This window comes from Berghia stephanieae, chromosome 1 (assembly GCF_034508935.2).
Source record: "Berghia stephanieae isolate SIO BIC M18660-M18661 chromosome 1, UCSD_Bste_1.3, whole genome shotgun sequence".
NCBI classification, from domain to species: Eukaryota; Metazoa; Mollusca; class Gastropoda; order Nudibranchia; family Aeolidiidae; genus Berghia; species Berghia stephanieae.
The window spans coordinates 136,237,895-136,245,394 of record NC_088360.1 but is presented as its reverse complement, the minus strand read 5'-3'; positions in this window follow the sequence as shown (position 1 = coordinate 136,245,394).

Sequence of the window (7,500 nt, the reverse complement as noted above, 5' to 3'; positions counted from 1 at the left end):
TCAGGGGGGTCAGCGTGGCTCAGCGGTACGGTCTTTGCTTCGTACACGAAAGGTACCGAGTTCGATCATCCGCCGCTGCGCTTTGTGGCCTTGATCAAGCCATCTCGCCCTAGATCAATTTGCGGCGATGCACTGCGTCTAACGCCTGTGTTATTCCAGTCTCCCCTTGAAATAGACCCTAGAGAATAATTTCTCCTATGGGATGAATAAAGGGAATTTTATTTATTTTTTATTGACAAAAACCCCTCAAACCTGGGAATTCATACAGAGGTCTAACATTGAAAAAAACAAACCAAACCCAACAAATAACGGAGTGATAAACACAATGCATGATCTGCGGCTATGTGGTCTTGTGGTATGACACTCGCTTTCAGATCAGAAGGTCTTGGCTTCCTTCGAGCCTCGCTCGGTGCATAGTTGAGACCTTGGAAAAGGCTTTTTAACTCACATTCTCTCATCGTAGTCGTGTGTAACATGAACATCTGACCGAAAACAGCGTTTATTTTATCTCACGTCCGAAAAAACATTGTAATATCGCCTAACGCCTCACGTCTTACATATTATTAAGTGTCGCTGTTGGCCAAGGACCCCATTGGAAAGCACACTGAGCATGTTTAGTGGATATTGCTCTATATAAAAGCTCACGTTTAACTCTTTCCTTACCGATCATTTTCAGTATTTACCAAAAATGGAAGGCTTACCCAGCAGAAAAATTGATTTAAAAAACTCAAAACAATCTCTCTACAAGACAACTTATGTTCTTATTAATTAAACAAAGATCATTGTGATATACAAAATAAATCTGAATATGGAAAAAGGTATATTGTGTCGTAACAAATGTGACGATTTTGATGTAGGTGGTAAGGAGAGGATTAGCGGTTATATTTCGTTTTTTTTTTTTTTTTTTTTTACATTTATCGTAATGGACTAATAAATGTTTTTAAAAAACCAACAAACCCTGAAATTTGAAACTATAATGAAAGCACGATGACGTCAGACGATAATCAAAAGCTTTTATTCCATTTTGCTGTATCTGGCGGGAATTGATCTATTTTGCCATAGAAGAGTGGTATCCTATCCTATCCAAAGGGAAGCAGGCAACTGTTACTGTTAAAAGTGATTTACTTCCGACTCCCAAGGACATTTAGAAAAACTGTTTACAATATTCTCGGTGCGTTAAATCTAATCAAATTTATTTTTGAGATTAACTAAGTGCTAAACAAACAAAAATAAAATAAAAAAAAAAAGAAAGAAAGAAAAAATAATCTCCACAGAACGACGTGTACATATTTACAGGTCTGACATCCGAATATCCTTATGGGCCTAGTTTAACATTGTTGTAATGGACAATATTTTGCGTCATTTTTTGAGATTTCCATTACAACAATGAGTCCATAAGGAATTGGGTTATCAGACCTGCAAATAAGTGCACGTCGCCGCAAAACAAACTTAGACGTTTCGTGAATTCGAGCCAGGTCTCAATAAATGCGATCGCACGATAGTCTGCCTGCCTTATTGACTTGGCAGGGAGTTCCGATAGCTCAGTTGGTAGAGCACTCACTTCACATGCAAAGGGACCACAATCGATCCTAGGTGAAGTCGGAATTTTTTCTTCTGACCACCCCTCTTCCCCCACCCCAGCCCGTTCAGTTATTTATATCTGGCAAAATACTTTGCGATAGACTAACAACTATCCAAAGCAATTGCTATTGTCAGTTTAAGCTATAGAAAACTGAAAAATACTTGAGCTCCATGTGCTGTATAAGTTTCTGAAGGACTACTTTCGCATCGACTGGGCTTACTGTTACCTCCAACCCCCCACCCCCACTCCCATGATGTAAATACATAAACATGATCTAAAACAAGAATCCAAACCTACAAAACAAAACAAAACGAAAGCAAAATATACCCCCCCCCCCCCCAAATAAAAAACAAACAAAACAAACAAACAAATTAAAACAAAAAAACAAAAAACAAAAACAAAAACAAAACAAACAAAACAAACAAACAAACAAAAAACAACGAAAAAAGAAAAAGAAAATAACGACACAAAAAACCCCCCAACTTAAAACCAAAATAAACAAACAAAAACATAGAACACAAACCCAACATGAACTAGATTATCTAGCAAAGAATATAAAAAGAAAAGAACAACTTGTAATTAAATCAGCTACGACTGAAATGAATTTGAGTTTTTCAACGAGTAGAGGGTCTGTCTTAAAACCATTGTTTTGATTTCAATACATAGATGGTTATATGAGAGGCAAGCTAGGCGTCTGGTTTATTTGTGTATGTGTGTGTGTGTGTGTGTGTGTGTGTGTGTGTGTGTGTGTGTGTGTGTTTGTGTGTGCGCGCGCGCTCGCGTGTTTAAGCCAATGTATTTTTTAAATTAAACGTCTGGAGTCTTATGTTTCAGGTTTACAGCGGCAGCGCATATAAGATTTCAGTTTTATTATTATTATTATTATTATTATTATTATTATTATTATTATTATTATTATTATTATTATTATTATTATTATTATTATTAGACATAAGCATTATAATCTTGAGATTTTACATAGCGCAATATCCACTAAACATGTTCAAAGCGCTTTACAAGGGCTCCCAGACCAACAGCAACACTTAACATGTAGAACGGGACATGATGTCTGTAAGGCGATATTGCAAAATTTTTTTTGCCGACAGAGACAACGCTGTTAACGACCAGGTACTCATTTTACACTTGAGTACAGTGAAAGAATGTGAATAAAGAGCCTTTTCCAAGGACTCAACTATGCGTCGAGCGAGGCGCTAACCCAGATCCTTCCGATCCGAAAGCGAGTGTCTACCACTAGACCCCATAGCCGCGCAATATATATATATATATATATATATATATATATATATATATATATATATATATATATATATATATATATATATATATATAATATATATATAGCGAAACAAGATATGAATTGTCTAATGTTTCTAGCTATTTTTTTTCACTCTCTACTGAACTTTTTGTTTTTCTGGCGTGATTGATGACTACAAAACGCACATAAAACTTCCAACAATTACAGCAAAGGAGGGAATCAATTCATTTCATTGTTATTGTCACAAACGCTAGCTACACCACAAGTAGAGGACTTTTCACACAAAATCTTCGTTTTATTCGCTAACATCTTGTAATATACATAAATCTATTTATACTGTCTTACTTTGTAAAAAAACAATCAATCAAACAAACAAGCAAACAAAACACGTCATAACATGTTTAGCCATAAAACTCGTCCTTCAATTATCGATCTAAATCTAAATCTATGATACGGGCTTACTTTGTAAAAAAACAAACAAACAAATAAACAAACAAAACACGACATAATTATTTTAGACAGAAAACTTTTCCTTCAACTATCGATCGATTTAATCAAATGAACTTCACCTTGGCAAAAACTCTCTAACCTGAGACTTTCTTGATGCCTTCATTTGAAAGTCCCAGGTTTGAGAATTTTTGACAAGACGGGTGTCCTTTTCGTCGATTGATATTTGAATGACGAGTTTGTTTCCTGGCCAAAATTTTTTTAAATGTGTTGTTACGTTTTCAGTACAATACGCCAGTAAAACGCTCACTAACAAAATGATCAAAAGGCGCTCATTTTGGCCAATAAATTTTATGTCAGGCCTGGTTGTTACAATGTTATAAAACCCGAACGTCGCCATCTGTGCTTCAATGTGTATTGCATCAAAATTCCGTTAAGGGTTAAAATTCAAACTTAATAAAACCGATGCTAAATTTAGGGTTTCGATAATTAAGAACCATTGAGATAGAAATATCTTCTCGCATATGCCGACAATCTGCGTGAAAGGTTTACCAAACAAAATCCATCCACCCATCCATTTATTCAGTCATTCATTCATGAATTTACCTCTTATATTTTTTATCTTATTATACAATGCGACGAGGATGATTCGTTTCTGGCACGTGTTTGGTTTATAAAGCTGATGTCTGGAACCAGTTCGTGGAAACACTTGAAAATTAGTGCAATCAACTTTACCTGATTCTTTCCTATAATATAACCGGTTAACTTAGCCAGTTCTCTGGAAAAAAAAAAACACGTATTAAAATATTTTAGCCAGAAAACTGGTCCTTCAAATATCGATCGATTTAAGTGAACCCTCAGCTTGGCGAAAATCTCAAATCTGGGATCTGGCGAGGTCTTCTTTTAAAGTCCCAGGTTTGAGAGTTGTTTTTTTTTTTTGTTGTTGCCAAGATGAGAGTCATTTAAATCGATCGATATTTGAAGGACGAGTTTTCTGGCCAAATGTTTAAATACGCGTCTTTTCATAGAGCGGCTGTTTACTGGTAAATAGACAAAACGATCCGTTTGCTGGGCTATCCGTCATGTCTTTAAGTGTCTGTTTTTATTTTTAGTTTAGTTTGATTTATCAATGAGACGAAATATAACTGAATTTGAGAATTAAATGATATGGCAAAGCGAAATGCATTAAAATAAACGCAGCGGCTATTTTTACAGTCCCGTAAAGGCGGTACTCAGATCTATTTTTACAGTTCCATATAATTCAGTACATATGTTGCAAATCCAATTCATGGGATTTCTCTTTTATCTCAAAAAAACTAAATCAAGTACCTTGGCCCAACCTCCACACTGACGTTTGAAGTCCTGTCTCGCTTCAGAAATGCGAACTTCCTGATCTAAGACCTGCATTCACTCACTTACTCAATCGTCTCCGGGCCTGCTGGCGCTTGAGGCGATGCAAGAGATCTTATACCTGGTCCTGTCAGCAGCTATTCTTGGGGCCATTTCAAGGGACAGACCTCTCTGCTTCAGCAGGTCACTCTCTACGGTCTCCAAGTCTCCTTGGGGCGACCTCGCTTCCTCTTTCCTTGGGGTGTCCATCCGTAGTCATCGTTAAGACTGGCATTTTGACGTCATTATTTGGGTTTTGCACCGCCTAGTGAGTTGTCGTTAGTCGTGCTCATGGAAACAAGTGGTTCCATTGGTTGAACTATTGAATACAACTCACAATTTGTTTTCTTTTGTGGCCAAAGACTGGCATTTTGACGTCAATTTTTTGGTCAGTGTCAGGCTATAAGTTAACGATGGCTGCGGTCCATCGCAGAGCCTTCCTTATCAGTGTTTCATCAGGACTGCGACAGACCTGCATTGATAGGTCTTTTTCTGAGGATGAATTTTGGAGGTCTTGGATCTCCCTTAGGTCAGCATTCACCACAATCCATGTCAGAATCATATGGAACTGTAAAAATAGATATGAGTACTGTCTTTACGCGACTGTAAAAATAGCCACTGCGTAAAATAAAAGGATAAAACAAAACAAGCAACGCTTATGTAGTCTGAAAAACAAAACAAAACAAACAACAACACGTATTTAAAATTTTGGCAAAGAAAGACGTCCTTCAACTATCGCTCGATTAAAAAGACCCTCATCTTGGCAAAAACTCTCAAACCTGGGACTTCATTTTAGACCACCGTGATGTCCCAGATTTGAGAGTTTTTGCCAAGATGGAGGTCATTTTAATCAATTGATATTTGAAGGACAATTTTTCTGGCTAAAATTTTTAAAAGAGTTGCTCTGCCGTACTCTGGTAAAACCCATATTTAAAATCTTGGCTAGAAAACTCGTCCTTCAAATACCGATCATTTAAATGACTCTCATCTTGGCAAAAACTTTTATATGTCCCAGGTTTGAGTGTTCTAAATCGATTGATATTTGAAGGACGAGTTTTCTGGCCACATTTTAAAATATGGGGTGTTTTCAAAATACGGCACAGCTCTGATATCTCACTTTACTGGCGTACAATGACGAAATGACCTTTCAAAATTTGAGAGAGAGAGAGAGAGAGAGAGAGAGAGAGAGAGAGAGAGAGAGAGAGAGAGAGAGAGAGAGAGAGAGAGAGAGAGAGAGAAAGAGAGAGACAGACAGACAGACAGAAAGAGAGAGAGGTGGGAGGGGGGGGGTCCCCAATAACCTATTGGTAGAGCACTCGCTTCACACGCAAAGCAACCGAGATCAATCCGGGGTGAATTCGAGATTATTTTTTTCTACCCCACCCCCCCCCCCCCCTCTCCATCCCTTCTTGATTCTCATACCCACCCAGCAGTAGTGATTGGGTAGTTGGATCTATTAGACCTGGTGGAAAGTATTTCTTTGCTATTGGCTAGTGTCCTATTCAAAGGGTAGCAAGCAATTGCTATTGACCATCGTTTCACGCTATATAAGCCGGGATACACTCCCATTTCATTGGCCTTATGGCTCTGAATGATTAGATACTTTATTTTAAATCTCCAGAATTTTCAGATAGAATTAAACTTCCCAAAAAATCTTCAACTGGAGGCTTCCAAGCAATCTCATATAAAATAAATCTTGACAAGTGGAGCATTATCTATTTAGCAATAGTTTAGCAATAATATTTGAAATTAAAAAAAACTTCGTGGCCAAATTGTAAAAAAAAAAAAAAGAAGAAAAAGATGTTTTGTGAATTTTTGGAAAATTTATATTATTTTCTGTTCGTTTTAGAAGACATCAAGAAATTGAATTAGTTGATTCCGTCAGTAATGGAGACGCTTTAATTCGTTTTTGCTTTTATGAATGGAAAGTAAACAAAGGTAGATATTTATATAAGCCATTATATGATGATGGTGGTGGTGGTGGTGATGATGATGAGGATGATGATGATGATGATGATGATGATGATGATGATGATGAGGAGGAGGATGATGATGATGATGATGATGATGATGATGATGATGATGATGATGATGATGATGAGGATACGGATTTCAGCTATAATAGAATAGCATTATTTTCAAGAATGTCAAATTGATGGGTCTGGAAATGGATGTCTATCTCCATTCACGAAATGCCGGAATGAAAAACGTTTATAGATTTAATGAGTTAATTGATGGATAGATAGATGGATGGATGGATGGATGGATGTTTATGTATGTATATATATATATATATATATATATATATATATATATATATATATATATATATATATATATATATAGAGAGAGAGAGAGAGAGAGAGAGAGAGAGATAGATAGATAGATAGATAGATAGATAGATAGGTGGATGTATGGATGGGTGGATAGAAAGATATATGGTTGGATAGATAGACAAATTGACAGTTAGATAGAAATATAGATAGATACGTAAATAAATAAATAAATAGATAGATAGATAGATAGAGAGAGAGAGAGAGAGAGAGAGAGAGAGAGAGAGAGAGAGAGAGAGAGAGAGAGGAGGACGTTTGAGAGAGGGAGATACAGATGGAAAGGAGGAGGAGGTGAAGCAGAAGAGAGAGATTTGGGGAGTGTGTGTGTGTGTGTATGTCTGTGTGTGTGTGTGAGAGAGAGAGAGATAGAGAGAGAGAGAGAGAGAGAGAGAGAGAAGAGAGAGGAGGAGGAGAGAAAGAGAGAGAGAAAAGAGAGGAAGAATGGGAGGGGGAAAAAAATTGGGGTAGGTAGG